The 15,469-nt window shown below is 33.6% G+C and overlaps 1 non-coding gene across 2 annotated transcripts; it reads right to left on the bottom strand.

Moving 5' to 3' along the window:
* Positions 1-5,142: 5,142 nt before the first annotated feature.
* LOC114268720 (uncharacterized) lies at positions 5,143-14,423 on the bottom strand. 2 transcript variants are annotated; one of them, XR_014364976.1, is made up of 4 exons: positions 13,745-14,423; positions 12,905-13,025; positions 8,251-8,447; positions 5,143-6,967 (listed from the first exon to the last, which is right to left on the bottom strand). It is a non-coding gene; the product is annotated as an uncharacterized LOC114268720 (transcript). The 2 variants fall into 2 exon arrangements; XR_014364977.1 differs by lacking the exons at positions 12,905-13,025; positions 13,745-14,423 and adding an exon at positions 8,782-9,200.
* Positions 14,424-15,469: the final 1,046 nt, after the last annotated feature.

The following is a 15,469-nucleotide window of genomic DNA, read 5'->3' as shown; positions in this document are numbered from 1 at the left end:
CCTTCTGGTTGTTCCATGTAAATTTCTTCATTTAACTCACCATTTAAGAAAGCGGTTTTCACATCCATCTGATGAATTTCTAGATTGTATAGAGAGGCAATGGCAATTAGCATTCTAATAGATGTTATTCTAGTAACTGGTGAGTATGTGTCAAAGTAATCAAGACCTTCTTTTGTCTAAAATCTTTGACCACAAGTCTTGCCTTGTATTTGTCAATTGATCCATCCGCTTTCATTTTCCTTTTGAAAATCCACTTGTATCCAAGAGGTTTACAACCCGGTGGCAAGTCCACTAATTCCCAAGTGTGATTTTGCAAGATGGATTCAACTTCACTGTTGACAGCTTCTTTCCATAAAGGAGCTGCAGGACTGGACATAGCCTCTTTAAAAGTTAAAGGCTCATTTTCTAACAAAAATGTTAAGAAATCTGGACAAAAAGATTTTGAGGTTCTAGCACGTTTACTACGCCTAGGTTCCTCTTCCTCATTTTGATCTAACTCTTGTTCTTGATCATGTTCTTGATCCTTACTAGTAATAGCATCATGAGATCTTTTATTGTTACTAGTTTCCTGCCCAGTCTTATTTGGAAATACATGTTCAAAGAATGATGCATTCCGAGACTCAATAATAGTATTTACATGCATTTCCGAATGTTCTGATTTATGAATCAAAAACCGCTATGCACTACTATTCTTAGCATAACCAATGAAAATGCAATCAATGGTCTTAGGACCTATCTTAGTCTTTTTAGGACTAGGAATAGCCACTTTAGCCAAACACCCTCACACTTTTAAGTATTTGTAGGATGGTACTCTTCCATGCCATAATTCATAAGGTGTTTGATTCATTTTCTTTCGGGGTACTTTATTAAGTATATAATTAGCAGAAAGTATTGCTTCCCCCCACAAGTTCTGAGGTAATCCAGAACTTATTAACATAGCATTCATCATTTCTTTTAAAGTCCTATTTTTCCTTTCAGCAATTCCATTTTGCTGAGGTGAGTAAGGAGCGGTGGTTTGATGAATTATTCCATGTTCTTTACAAAATTCACCAAAAGGTGATTCATATTCACTACCTCTATCACTTCTAAGTTTCTTGATTTTCTTACCAAGTTGATTTTCAACTTCATTCTTAAATTGAATGAAAGTTTCCAAAGCTTCATCCTTGGTTCGAATTAAATAAACATAACTATATCTAGTATAGTCATCTATAAAAGTGATAAAATATTTTTTTCCACCTCTAGTTTGAATTGATTTAAAATCACAAATGTCACTATGAATTAATTCAAGTGGTTCCGTACTTCTTTCAATTGAATGAAAAGGAGTTTTAGATAATTTTATCTCAACACAAATTTCACATTTATGATTTGAATCAATGTCAAATTTAGGTAAACATTCCATATTAATTAATCTACGCAAAAATCCATAATTAACATATCCTAGTCTACCATACCATAAATTTGAAGACTCAAGCAAGTAAGAAGAAGATGTAGTATTATTAATAACTGAGGGTACAACGGTCATTACAATTAACTTGAAAAGGCCATCAGACATATAACATTTTCCTACATACATCCCATTTTTAGTAAGTACAAATTTATCACTCTCAAATACTAGCCAAAACCCATTCTTACTCAACAAAAATCCGGAAACAAGATTCTTGCGAATGTCCAGTACATGCAGCACATTGTTGAGAGTGAGTTCCTTTCCAGATGTCATCTTAAGTACAATCTTTCCTTGTCCTTCAACTTTGGAAGTTGAGGAGTTGCCCATAAAAAGTTGTTCACCATTGTCCACTGTAGAATAAGATGTGAATATCTTTTTATCGGCACAAATATGGCAAATAGCACCAGTGTCCACCCACCATTCTTTAGGATTTCCGACAAGATTTGCCTCGGAAACAACTGCAGAAAGATTGATGTCATCTACACCATTGGAAATCTTGTCCACTTCAGTCATATGGGCTTGAGCAGGCTTTTTGCTTGTTCTTCTTTTACTTTTGCCTTTGCTACGGCAATCTTTGGCCTGATGTCCATCTTTGTCACAGATGTAACATTTGCCATTAAACTTGTACTTTTATTATCCCCCCCTTTAGAGCCTTGTGATATACTTTCTCCAGAAGACTTTCGTTTCTTGGTTTTGAAGCATGTTCCACCACATTTTCCTTAGACTCCATAGGATGCTTACCAGCCTGCTTTTTAGAATTGCAGTTGTCCTCCTCAATTCTTAAATGCACAATTAATTCGTCCATAGAAATTTCTTTGCGCTTGTGTTTGAGGTAGTTCTTGAATTCCTTCCAGCCTTTTGGTAATTTTTCAATTAAGGCTGCAACTTGGAAGGATTCACTGAGAGACATGCCTTCTGCGTGAATGTCATGCAGAATGAGTTGGAAATCTTGAGCTTGGCTAATCATAGTTTTTGAATCAACCCTTACAAAATCCAAGAATCTGCCAACCACAAATTTCTTTGAGCCGACATCTTCCGTTTTGTACTTTTTCTCCAATGATTCCCAAAGTTCCTTTGCTGTCTTGATTGGACTGTAGACGTTGTATAATGTGTTGTCAAGTCCGTTCAAGATGTAATTCCGGCAAAGGAAATCGGCATGTTTCTAAGCATCAACCGCAGCAACCACTTACCGGTCGGTTTCATCCTCTTTCAGGATAAGAGCATCTTCACGGAGGAAACGAGCTAGGTTCAGAGTTGTAAGATAGAACAATATTTTCTGTTGCCATCTTTTAAAGTCAGTTCTTGAGAACTTCTCTGGCTTTTCTTCATGATTTATTGGTACTGTCACCACAGGAGAGGGGGTTGGTGCAAACGCAGCCACCACAGTAGTACTTGTTTGGGCATTTGTTTCAGTAGCCATCAATTCTAAATTATAACACAAAATTATAATTAGAATTTATACTACATAGAAAATTAAACCAAATTCACAGAATTAAATTCTGTAAAAAATAAAAGAAACAAGAATGTAACTTTTATTTTCTAATTAATTTGGAAATAAAATAAAATTTTATTCAACCAAATTAATTCCACACAAGAAATTAAATTCTGTAAAATAAAAGAAATAAAAATATAACTTTTATTTTTCAATTAGTTTGGAAATAAAATAAAATTTTATTCAACCAAATTAATTCCACATAGGAAATTAAATTCTGTAAAATAAAAGAAATAAGAATATAACTTTTATTTTTTCAATTAATTTGGAAATAAAATAAAATTTTATTCAACCAAATTAATTCCACACAGAAAATTAATTTCTGTAGCACTTCAAATTAAAATACTAAAACAGAATTTTAAATAATGAAAACTCAGAAAAAATTTCTAAAACCCAAAATTAATTTCTGAAAAAATTCTACAAAAATATATTCTGAATTATTAATGACACCAGTATCGTACTACTAGTTGTTGTCAAATAAAAGAGATAGTATATTACTACTATCTGTCAAATAGCATATAATCACTATTTGTTTTTCCAACCAGAATATTATTTTGTAAATCCACAGAAAATAATTTTCTTAAAAGAAGAAAGAGAAAAGGAAACAAACGAAAAATTCTGTAAATAGAATAATTCGAATCTGTCTTAAGATTGTTAGAACAATCTTCTGTGTAAATAAAATAAATGGATACAAATTCAAACAAAACAAAATAAAACTTATAGAATTTATTTTGTTGAACCGAATAAATAAATAAAGACCAAGTCGAGTGTGTGACACTCTGTCCTTAAGACATATTCACCCCGCTATGGTGCTTACGGTTGAGTGGCGTCTATCTCCCAGGATACAATGATCTTAACCAATTTGTAGTAGCATTCCAAAACAAATTGTTCGGCGAACCAAACCTGTGATCTAACTCTCTGAATATTTATTCTAAAACTAATATATGAAGAATAAATGTACTAGAACAAAATGAACAACAAAGAGACAAAAATTTCAGACTAAATTTTTCTGATTATTTCGACTGATTTTTTTTTTTTCCGACCCAAGACTACTAGAATCATGGTAGTATATATAGGCAAAAATCCTTAGCCCCGAACAGGTGCAATCAGAAGTGAACAGGTTTGATTCAAAAATTAAACAGATCTGTAACAGATTTTGCCGTTGTACAGGAATGGTTATAATTCAAACAAATTGGAAGAAGTAGCCGTAGGTGTACTTAAATCTAAACTGTTGGAATATAAATATTATTAAATTATTAGACTAGTTTAATCAAATAAAGCCAATAATATAATAGATTTAATAAAACCTGTTAGAAATATAAATATTAATCTATTTGACAAACTTTAAGAAACCACTTTAGGAACTCAAAAATTTGAATTTAGATTTAAATTAAATTCCCACAATAATTTCTTATTGAAAAAATTCAAAAGAATTTTATCTAAAAATTAGTATTAAACCCGAAAACGATGTCAACTTCCCATTCACTCAAAAATGGTTTTGACGTTCCGTCTTCACCGTGTGACTTGCCACACAACAAGGAACACTTCACTTCTTCAGACCCACCCCAAAAGACGTTTGGGGCCCACTCAAATTTGGACTAAAAAATATGCCTATATTAAACCATTTTTCCAACAGTTTGGACCCGTGGGATCTTCCCGTTTCAAAAATTTGAACCGTTCATTTTGTTGGACACTCGTATTTCATCTAAAAAAAATTAGGTCGATTCGATAATCGTAACTTATTTAATTTTTTACTAAAAAAATTGACAACAATTATCACTGCTGGAAAATTCATTTTTAGCGGCGTTTAAAAAACGCCGCTAAAAGTATTAGAAACGTCACTAATTCTTTTTGTGACGTTTAGTACCAAACGCCGATGACGCAGCCGTCGCTATAGCTTTATGGCGTTTGAAAAACGTCGTTATATTAAAACGCCGCCAAATGTCCTACCTAACTGTACCATGACGTCACAGCAACATTTAGCGACGTTTTTGAAAACGCCGTCATAGACATTTATAACTTTTAAAAATCTAACCGTTGGGGTGGGATATAGTGACGTTTTTTAAACGCCACCATAACCTTTTTTTTATTTTTAAATTGTGCTAATTGTATACGGTTGACCAAAAAAAATACCTATCAAACAATTATTAAGAACTAATAATTGATGTTTATTAAAATAATAAATAAACTAAGCTTGAAAACAAAATTAAAAATAAGAAACAATGCATTGCACACCTAAAAATAAAAACAATTTGTGTTCAGACTTTAAATACATCAATTAAAATCAAAATGGTCAAGAAGTGTAATTTGCCCAAAAAAATTAAAAAGGAATAGAAAGCACACTAATATGGCTTATAATATTAAAAATATCACTTGTCTTCCAACTATATCCAAAGATGAGCCTAAACTATATGCAACAGATGATACATTTGGAACTATACAGTACATTATAATCCAATTAAACAAGATCAAACATTATAATCCTTTGAAACTCTTGACGAACTCGATCTGACTATCACATTTGGGCCCACAGTCGTCGTTGATAATCTGGTGCTGTGTCCTCTTCTTCTGGGGTGTCCATGGTGATCAAAGGTTCAACTCTGTCGTTCACAACTAGAAGAGCTGCTGCTCCAGCATTCTGTGCATTCCATGCCTTCAAGGTGAAGTAACAATCTGCGACAAATGGAAACTTATAGATATCAGAAATTCCCTTGGCGAGGTCAATAACAATGAATGTGAAAATTATGAGAACTAGTCACAACTCAACTTGTTATCCGAGTTCTATATATATTTATGAACAAAAAACCTACATAGACGTACACACACACACACACACTTGGTCCGTAGCTGAGCTACTTCTCCCAGACCTGCATCCAATGAGGACAGTGAGGACTAAAATTACTGAGTATACTCTTTACTTTTATGGAGATACAAAGAGAGACCTATATCAGACAATATCAAATTTAAGCAAGGCCCATACTTTCTTTTTTGTCTTCTATACCATCAAAATTGTACAACTCAAGTCATATGGAAAGAATACAAAATTACATAACTTGAAGAGTACAAAGACATCACAAATTTACCACAAAAAAAAAAAAAAAAACCATCACTGAAAAAAGCCAAGTTGATAACTTAAATATAAGAATAAGATACATAGCCAAGACAATTAAATTGCATTTACCCAGGATGTACATTATAATACAGCCAGTGAAAGATAACATGTCTTTCTCATATCTCAGATGAAGAGCAATGTATCTTCCCTCACGGGATCTCAGCCGCTCCACCAGCTTCTGCGGTCTCACTGTCATGTATTCTCAGAACCTAATTTAACAGGAATATCCCCATAGGAGACCTCTCAAAAGTAAATTACCACCTACATCATACTCGGAGCAACATTCTGTACAAACCTCGTAAGGTTTTAAATGCTAATGAGATTTCAAAAATTTTGTGATTCCATTTCAAATGGAGTAATAGATCCAAAACCATGCATGGTGGCAAATGTTTCATTGATTATAATCATTATCAATTCAACACAGGAAGTCCCAAAATTTGTAATAAAATTCTAAGGAGCATTCAGAATTTTGGTAAGATCAATTCAATTGTAACTGGAACTAGATTCCAAATTTATTTGGCAGATGAATGCTGGAGAGACAAAAGTTCTAACCTTCCCAAGATTGTCAATAGAAAGGAGAGAAGTGGAGAGCATAATACAGAGCACGACATCTCAACCTTTGGATATCAACAGGTAGAAGTGGAGAGCAAAAACGGTTTCCCCAAGGCTGTAAAAAGTTGTCAATGCATACCCATCCCCACAAAAATGCTCCAGGCAATTGTCTTGGGATATGATTTTAAAAGCATTCTTCCACCAGAATCAGATGAAAACAATAGCTGATTTTGCATACTTCTAACCTCTTGTGGTGCTATTTGTTCATTTATATGTATTGTCGGCAATGAATTAAAAGCAACATTACATGCTCCAGACTGTTGTTGCTCGTTTGGTGTGCCACTACTCCCCATGATTTCTGAAGGTTCTGCAGGTAATTCATTTAGCGAACAACAATCTGCTCCAAAAAATTCCTTAACACAAATATTTCATGACATACTTGCTAATCTAAGTAATGAAGCAGAGCAGGGAACATCGTTGTGGTTAAGAAATGATATATGCATGGTTACAGAGCCAATGGAAGCAACAAGCGATGCTGATATGAAGTTCTACAGTTGCATTAGCCTATGGATGATTTGAACCGTTATTTCTCTACTTCTTTATCAATGCTCTTTCCAGGAAACTAAAAAAGAATCTCAAACAAATCTGTTTGGGAAAATTGGCCTCATTTCATAAGAAAATCTAGAAACACTGTAAGGCTTTATTTCTCTACTTCTCTTTGACAGTGACAATCTGTAAGGCTTTATTTCTCATTTCATAAGAAAATCTAGAAACACTGTAAAATCTAGAAAATCTAGAAGTTTGTGTTGTCGATGACAAAGATGGGCCAGTTGACAGTGTTGACGGGGACGGAAGGGGAGATTCGGGCGAATTGTTCTGTGAGGAATTCAGATAATTCATACCTGGCATCTGTGGTGGGACGGGAACAAGAAGTGGTGACCTTGTCTGGATTTTGAGAGTGGCTTGTGACTAGTGACTTGTGTTTGTGCTTGTTAGTGTGTTCTGTTCCTGTGTTTAGTGTAAGATCACTTTTGAAATAAAATAGCAGGTTTTGTTGTGAATGAGTTTGTGTTCTCTAATGAAGTGCTCTTCACCTGTTTGATTTAGCAAAACAACATGATATTGCAATTCTTGCTATGCAACCAAAATACAGTAAGCCTAGTTTCCCAGATAAACAAAAAAAATTAACTAGAATTTTAAAGTTGGATATGGAGAGGGATTTGGACAGCGAAAGAGAAAAAAAAAGGTGAAATGTGAATAAAATGTAAATTATATTTTACATACGTTTTGCACACTTTCTCTTTTTAAATTCTTATCTAAATTCAGTCATGGGAATTTTTTAAAACCCAAGTTGAAATATTTAGCAGAAAAGAACTGTAAAGGGCGTGCACTGATGGGAATTTTTTAAACCCCAAGTTGAAATATTTAACAGAAAAGAACTGTAAAGGGCGGCTCAGTGCACGATAACCTAACTAGTAACCACTACAAAAGTACAATACTAGTAATTCTCAATGAAAACAGAGGTAATAACTATTAACAAAGGCAATTGCATATTTACAAGGTGTTTAAAACAACAAAGAAGTCAAGTTACGATATTAATGTGACACAAATTATACCAAATATGAATGACATCATTGAATGAATTAGTACCAAAAAGTAGAATTTATCTGTCACTCGTGTTCATCAACGTGCTTATCTAGAAATGCCTGAGCTAGATTACTGAAGCTTACACTAACTGCACCAGCTGCTGCATACCTTCTGATGACATCCACCACCTCTGGCTTCAATATCTCTTCCTTGTTAGAACCATTACACAGATAATACAGAGCCCCAAGAGCATAATTTACCTACAAATTGTAATTTACTTGAATTAGAAACATAGATGAATATGATTTCTACACCGTATGTATAAATTAAAAAAAAAAATTAAAAACATAATTTGATTAGTATCTACAAAGAAAAAAAAAAAAAAAAACTATCTCAAATATGTTGTTCTCTACAAACAAAATGTAAATTATTTTGTTTTCCTTCAAATTATGAAATCATGGTGGTTTAATATCTAATTCAGAGTTCCTTCCAATCTATGATGGACCCCAACTTCAAGAAGTGAAGAGACAACAACAATTGAAATGATGTATTCATTCAGTTTAAAATAACCCAGGAAAAAGTTTTACGCCTTACAGTGTTTCTAACAGGACTTGATAAACATTGAATGATAAGAGCATTGAATTTTAATGAAATGGTAGAAAAACCTCTTTGAGGTTTTATTTTCAATCACACCAACATCCCCTAAAGTTTATGAAATTATTAAAATGACAGAAACTTCTCTTTTAAGGTTTAGTTTCCAATTACACTAATTTCCCTTGAATTTTAATGAAATGGTAGAAAAACCTCCCTTGAGATTTTTGAAATGACAGAAACCTCCCTGAAGTTTAGGTTTTTATTAATTCACTCCTGTTACTTTATTGTAAGGAAACAAAAAAAGTTAACATCATCAACAAAAACCTTAAGAGAAGTTTTTGGCTGAATGCTACACACCCCTTAAAAATGAACTTCTCAACAAATTTCCTTTGTCGTTTTCCCTGCCTGTTTTCCACGTCATTTTTATGCATCTAGTTGAGCTATTACAATGCACAAAATAAGTTGTAATTGATGCCGTACCCATCTACTTTTGGACTACATAAAGGCTGAGGTGGCCTGGTTAGTTATTCAAATATTGATAGTGTGTCCCAGAGCAAATTTAACTTGCTCTCGGACTTGTGCATTCTTTCTCAAATGACTTCTCCAGTAGTTCTTTATCTCATTATCAGTTCTTCCAGGCAACCTTCGAGCAATTTTTGACCATCTATGAAGTAAACAACAAACATATTTTAAACAAAACTTGGGACAACTTGTATAAGACGCTACTGTTTGGCATAGAAGTATAGGCATAATTTAAGTAGCATAGTAAATTTGGTTCTGTTATGTGAGTCTTGAGGCATTTAAAGGACGTAGAAAAAAGGGCCTTACTTGTTACCCCATTGCTTGTGAAGTTGAAGAATGATCCTCTCTTCTTCTGCACTCAGTCGACCGTGCTTAAGATTGGGACGTAGATAGTTCATCCATCGCATTCTACAACTCTTGCCGCTCCTCCTTAAGCCTACAAGTAAACAATCTCCCTGTAAAACCTACCACTTACATGTAATCATGTTTGGCTGTATTTTTTTGTTTCCTGTTTTCTGTTTTATTTTTCAAAAAACACATAAAACTTGTTTGGTGAACTGTTTAAAAAAATGGTTTTTGAAAAATTGTGTGGAAGCAACTCACTTTTTCTGAAAAACAAAAAAACTTGTTTTTGAATTTTTGGAAACTTCTTCCTTACAAAAATGAGAACGATGAGTTTTTCTGAATTTTTCATCACTTTAATTTAAAAGACAATGCATTAGTTTTCTCTTCTTATTATGTAATTTAAACTGAATTGAACCTGAGACTTTCGCTACTGAATCCCATAGTCTTTCCCCCATAACTGCAACAATGGCAGTCAACCGCTCGTCTTCCTCCTCATATATAATAATTATTATTATTTTATTAAAAAAATAGATCTTATTAAAAGTAGCCCCAAATAGATAGCTGATATAACCTGAAGTCTTCCAGCTGTGTCCACTATGACCACATCCATATTCTTCCTTTTGGCCTCTTCTAGACCTTGCCAAGCTATTTCTGCAGGTTTAACACCAGTTACTACTGCATAAACAGGCACATCCACCTGTCCCAAGCTTATCATTGAATATGAGAATGAATTACGTGATCATGAATTTTTGAGGAACAATCTCCCGTAAATAAAATACAAACTTACTAAATTTGAAAAATCTTACATCTGCTCCTAAAAGAGCTCTCCCAATGTCTTGCATAGGTTCATTTTCAGGTAGTACAAGACCTAATGACCTACACATGAGATCAAATTGCAAGTCTCGATTCAATCCTCTAAATTCTCCTTGAACAAATTTATATCAATTCATACATTTTCATGGGAAATTATAGTTTTATAAGCTTCTAAAGGATCACAAATAGTATACTAATTTTGCATATGGTCATAAATAGTTCCAAAAGTATACTATCTATTTCATTATTGGTTCTCAATCTTTAATTTGTTTCAATTACATCCCTAAACTTTACACATTGATTACAATGTAGTCCTTTCCTATAAATGCAGATGTTGATATCATGCTTAAATCAAGCTTTGAATGCACTATATATGCCAAATAACATTGAGAATGAAAGCACTCACCGGATTCTTCAAGAAAGAGCCCAATCAGACATGAGAATGGAAGCAGAGTTTCTGCATGAGCAAACCGCAGTCTTGCCTTTTCATAACAGCCAGGAGCATGTTCTTCTACAGTAACAGAACGTATAAATTATGAGCCAAACAGAAGATACCTTTATTTTTTTCCCTCAGCATTAGCCATGAAGACTTCAATTAAAGAGCTTATGGTGATTTATCATTGACATCGTTCAATGCTAAAGTAAAACCATACATATAACTTATAAGAGCAGTACATTGGCAGAGATATCTAGTTGCCTTCCCTCTCTAACATGATATTAAAGGGCTAACCCTTCTAAAAAAAAATAAGAAAGGATTTTTCAGCTTGAACATCAAGGCGCGTTAACTGCCTTCTTTCTCTCTTTGAGGTTGTCACTAGTTGCCTCATTAAAAATTAATAGAAGTGTTTACACCAAGACATTGTACTGAAAAAAAAAATGGAATACTTTTTTGGATGCTGGCTCTTTGCCCTATTTGATATGGTTTTAAAGTTTAATTCTATGTTTTATTTTTTTGGGGGGGGTAAATTGAAACTTATTCCAGAAAACCAAAGCCAATACAGCTAACAAAAGGGGCATACCCCTTCTAAACAACAACTAAAATCGCAAAATAGGTATAAAAAGCAATCAAAACAAACCAACCAAACTACACAACACGTATTAAACTCAAACCTGATTAGTAGTTATTCTATGGCCTATCAATATCCTAGTGGATCCATTCCAGTTTAAGCAAGTCAACCGATTCTCATATGTATTCTTAATCAGCTTCCACGAACTTAAACAATCTCTGATATCTTTTTCTAGAGCAAGAAACACAGTCCCAGAATCTCTGACTCCTCCCCTGAAAATTCTGGCATTTCTTTCAGCCCAAATATGATAAATAGTATCTGCAAAACCCAGTTTATACACATCAGTGTAAAAAGATTTCCTAGTCAAATGTTGCACAACCCATCCAAGTTCAAGATCCCAAGGCCTAGGGCTTTTTCTTATTCGGAATCTATCAAGTATTCTAGTCCATATCACTCTAGAATACTCACATTCAAAAAACAGATGTTGATGGCTTTCCAGACACTGCTGACACAAGACACATATAGGGTCAACATGCAATCCCCATACTAGTAATCGATCTTTAGTTGCTAATCATCCTCTCCACTAAAAAGTCAGGGGAATGTTGTCTACCAAAACTCTGTTGTACATCGGAGCCTATGTCAGAAGGGTTATGTTACGATATACTGAAGACTTTCATACTAACAAGTAACAACATATACACACATACTCATATAAAGATTATATATTTTTTTTTTGTTTTTTTTTTTTTTGGGCCTTAGTAGCTTTGATATGCAAATACGTGGTTACATCACAAATTGAAAGAGAGTATTTCAGTCACAAAGTCCTCCCAACCACATTTCAACCATGTCCTTCCATACAATTTTCCTATTCACAATTTTTTCAAAAAGTCAATTTATACAGCCAACACAAACCAATTGAATGCGGCACACACCAATCCACAACTCGCATCAAAACAATTATATACATGTGTGTGCATGTATGTATATAATTGTTTTGATGCGAGTAAATTTTCCTCACTTTCTGGGACTCGTATAGTTTTTAGTAAATTGCTCAACTTCATGCAGTATGGTAGCAGATGTTCACCGTACTCTGCTTTATGGAGGAATCTTCTTGTACCCGGCTGACAAGAAAAGCCCAAATGGGAAGTTGCGGTATGCCACCTTTAAGAATAACCAACTTGTTTTTGTTTCCATTTTTCAAAATTTTTTAAAACAAAAAACAGAAAAACAAAAGACATTACCAAATAGGCCCTATTTCCACATGAGAAGTTACGTTTTTGGTAGGATAAATTAGATTTTTATTGAAGAAGAGGGGGAAAAAGGATTCCAAACAAACTGAAGAGATAGACACAATATTACCTTGACATGATTCTTGAAATAATGCCGAATTGATGGATCAAAGAAGAATGAATCATTCAAAGAGTTCAAACCTATACCTTCTTCCCATGCCCACTTGACATATTGAGTCTTCCCACCATATGCCTGCAAGTTATTAACTAAGCTAAGTAGCAGCCGAACTCCGTGTTGCCTGGCTTCCGCAATGACATGATCCAATGCCTGCCATACTCTTTTGTCATTAAAATGAAAAAAAGAAATTTGGGACAATAATAATAAATGATCATGCAACATGATGATATTAACCAAAGTAAAAGAATTCAAGTATTGGCAACAGTTTGGCAATTTTATTTAATCTGGGATAAATTAAACAGATTCAACAATCCATGGGCCATTGGGCCATGTTCATGACTCGGTACAATTTAAGAAATACTTGAATGAATGAATGCTGAGATTTATTGTGTGATACGTCAACAAAGTTCAGTAAGTTTTGCGGATTTACAGGATTGATGGGTGAAACCAGAAAAAATGAAGAAAAAAAAAAACAAAAAAAACAAAAAACTAAAATTAAAAAAAAAAACAAAAAAAGCAGTATCTATATCTAAATCTTACTGATGCAGCACTACAATGGTAAGCCTGACAAACCAAGACAGTGCTATTGTACTCTTATATATGACTCGACCTGAATGTGTGGAAAATCATAAAGCATGGAAAGAAGAGATAAATTCCCCAATGATTGAATGCAATGGGGATGGAATTTATAGAACTAATGTGATCAAAAACTCAAAATGTACATATTCAACTCCACGAGACAACCAAATCAAACACCAGTTTCGAGCTAGAGAGAAACTACAGCCAAACTAATAGCATGTAAAAATGCAGTCAAACGAAAGGACAATTTGTCGACATGAACAAACCGAGAAGACAGAGAGAGAGAGTACCGATTAAAGTTCAGAAACAAAGTAGACTATTCGCCGCCATCGGAGCTTGAAATACGAGTAATCGTTCAGATCTGAGCTTCTGGAAATCACTGAATCTCTGTAAATGAGATGGTGGAGCTCGCTACCTCGCCGGTGCAGCTTCAAAATCGCTTCGGTGTAGCTTCGATCTGAATCTTCGATGGAGATTCGAAATCGCTTTGATCTGAATCTTTGATGGAACTCAAAATCGCTTCGATCTGAATCTTCGATGGAGCTCGAAATCGCTTCGATCTGAGTCTTCGATCTGAGTCTTGGAAATCACTGAGAGAGAGAGATGTGTGGCTTCAATCTTCAAAATGTTGAGAGATGTGTGGCTTCAATCTTCGATCTGAATTTATAGAACTAACCATTTTGAAGATGGTTTGTAAGAATACGCTTCGATCTGAATGTTGAGAGAGATAGATCTGAATCTTCGTTTTGTGTAATATGCTGTAATATGCTTAGAGAGGGTTCCGATTCAAAATAAAGTTTCACAAAACGAGGCGCGTGCGGCTACCGCATTTGGAGGCGTTTCCTATTATAAAACGGTGCCGTTTTGTGTAATAGAATATGCGGCGTTTTTAAAACGCCGTTAAATGTTAATAACAGTGACGTTTAAAAAAACGTCGGTAAAAAAACGCCACCATAACCCTTTTTTCCTGTAGTGTATAAGAGAATATTATCTTTAACATTCTAATTACTTACCCCATTACCAAACTTAAAAATTAAATATAATTCTTTATCCTAAACAAAAATGTTCTGTTTTTTAAAATGTGCGACTGCCCATTTTTTTAATGTGCGAATGCCCACTACACACCTTCCCCCACCCATCACCACGTACGTAAACATTTGACATTTAACATTATATTCCACTTAGAGGTACTATTAATTCAATTAATATGTATATTAATAAAATTACATGTATACATTACATGCACACATATACATGTACATGCATTTAACTATGCTAGATCAACACCTTTTTTATTAATTAAAAATAATTCATTTGTACGAAAAATGCATAAAAAATACTGCGTGAGTGACATTTTGTTCTTTTCTGTGTGAATTTTTTACATAAAAATTGTATTTATATAGCATTATTTTTTTTTATTTTTTTATTTTAAATGGATTGATAACACTTCTTCTCTTATCTAAATCAGATTAATTTCTCCGTCACATGATGGGTCACTAGTTTGATCTTAAAGTCAATAAAAAATTTGAAAAGTGACATTATTACACGGAAAAAAAAAATGATGGTAGAGAAATAAATTTTAAAAATATATTATGAGTCTGCATTGGTACTCCTAAAAACGTATGGCAAGTGTTGACATTTAGGGTTGGTTTGAAGTATCCTAAAAAAGTGTACTTTTTGTCTTTTTATGAAAAGATGTATAGAAAAGTAGAGAGATGATGTGATGGAAAAAAGATAAAAAGATAAAAAGATGGATTATATAGGTTATGCCAAACCTAGCCTTAGTCTAAGTTTGGCATCATTTAAAAAATTCAAAAAATTAAAAAGTCACTATCCTATTTAAGTTATATTACCTCTCGACCACATCATTTCAAACCCAACTTATTTTTTTATAAAAATCAAAAAATACATTTATTTAGAATATTCCAAACAATCCTTAACCTGTTATCCTATCTATATTTACCCTTATTAATTGAGTTAGGTTAGAGATTTTAAAAGTTCTATTAAATTTTTTA

This window comes from Camellia sinensis, chromosome 3, assembly GCF_055761805.1.
Source record: "Camellia sinensis isolate YWXY chromosome 3, ASM5576180v1, whole genome shotgun sequence".
NCBI classification, from domain to species: domain Eukaryota; kingdom Viridiplantae; phylum Streptophyta; class Magnoliopsida; order Ericales; family Theaceae; genus Camellia; species Camellia sinensis.
Note: the sequence above shows the minus strand (reverse complement) of the source record. Positions and strands in the feature narration are given on the sequence as shown.